The 1,744-nt window shown below is 35.3% G+C and overlaps 1 pseudogene; it reads right to left on the reverse strand.

Moving 5' to 3' along the window:
* Positions 1-219: 219 nt before the first annotated feature.
* LOC136378983 (large ribosomal subunit protein eL22 pseudogene) lies at positions 220-889 on the reverse strand (annotated as a pseudogene).
* Positions 890-1,744: the final 855 nt, after the last annotated feature.

Below are 1,744 nucleotides of genomic sequence, written 5' to 3' on the forward strand. Positions count from 1 at the left end.
TTTGGTCTCTTTTTCAAGTTTGTTCTAGTTGAGCTTTCCTTGCTGTAAACAATACATTTTTTAAACTAGTTTTTCTAATTCTGTACTTAGTTCTGAAAGCCGTTTTTCAAATTCTCCTCTTATTTTGTCATTTTATTTATTGAGATTTCTCTCTGTCTCTCTTTTTGGTTTCTAGATTTTATTTAAGAACTCATGCAAAATGTGCCAGATAAACAAGTTTTAATCCTCATCTTCCTCCTCTTCATCCGGGTTTATCTGGAAGTAGTGTAATTTGTAACTCTCTTTGTCGTAAGCCACTACACGCAACTAGTCATGTAAATTATTGTTCTTCAAATATTTTTGGTGAGATATGGTATTTCAAATACCTTTTGGAAAAGGCACTTCAGGGGTGACAGTGATCTTGCTCTTCCTTCTTTCAATGATTACGACCCCTTTGCCGAGATTCCCAGCTTTCCCATTCACTTTGATTCTCTCCTGAAGAAACTGCTCAAAATTGGCAGTATCCATAATTCCATCTTCTACAGCAGTGGTCACCAACCTTTTTTGGGCCATGGACCGGTTTAATGTCAGAAAATATTTTCACGGACCGGCCTTTAGGGTGGGATGGATAAATGTATCACGTGACTGAGACAAGCGTCAAGAGTGAGTCTTAGACAGATGTAATAGAGGGAATCTAGTCATTTTAAAAAAATAAAACATTGTTCAGACTTAAATATAAATAAAACGAAAACAATGTAAGTTATTTATTCTTTCTCTGTGGACTGGTACCAATCTGCGGCCCGGGGGTTGGGGACCACTGTTCTACAGGATGAGTGCAGTCAAGGATAAACTTCAGAACTTGCTCCCTTTTTTTACCCTCCTTCACCACGAGTTTTTTCATAGGTGCCATAAAGGCAGAAGAGGCAGAAAGGACAAGACTTTCTCTTTTTGATTTATAATTTTAATTATTCACTTTAGATTTCTCTTGATTTACATTTGATCTTTTCCTCTGTTTACATGTTGTAGTACTGTTTAGTTCTGATTTGTAGTGAGGCTTTACGAACCTTCATGTTTCTGTATTTATATTAAGCTCATTTTTTAAATATCTTTTTATGAGATTTGATTACTATCCATGTGTTACTCACATTAAGTGATATGGATTTTCTTGTCCTTTTAGGAGAATGTGCTTGTGGTGTGAAATGGGTCAGGTAGATTTACTTCATGATAGCTCTCTTCCACTGTAACTGTAAAGTATTAAAAATATAACTTCTTTTTTTATCTATAACTAAAATTCTAAGAACTGAGTCTTTGGTACCTTCCTGCATCTACTGATCAGAATCTAAAACTTCCTTCTCCTTCATTCCTAGTTTTACATTACTCAATTTTCCACCTATCCAAAAAGGTGTTTATAATTCCTTATCTCTGTCCTTTCATTAAAAAGTATTTGTTCATCAATCCCAACATCCCTCATGCATAGACTTAACTAGTGCCCTCTGATATTTTCCTTATTTTGAAACTCACCCTCAAGTTGAAGCCAGTGTATTTTTTTTTATTTAGACAATTAACTTTAATGGGATAACATTGGTCAACCAGAGTACATAGATTTAGAGAAAACATCTCTACATCATTTGGACAGTCGATTATGCTGTATACCCATCACCCAAAGTAAAATCATCCTCTGTTACTCTATATTTTGTTTCTCTTATTTAAGCCCTTCCCCCCCCCCCCCGGTAACCATTCCATTTTTATCTATGTCCATGAGTCT

This window comes from Saccopteryx leptura, chromosome 7 (assembly GCF_036850995.1).
Source record: "Saccopteryx leptura isolate mSacLep1 chromosome 7, mSacLep1_pri_phased_curated, whole genome shotgun sequence".
NCBI classification, from domain to species: domain Eukaryota; kingdom Metazoa; phylum Chordata; class Mammalia; order Chiroptera; family Emballonuridae; genus Saccopteryx; species Saccopteryx leptura.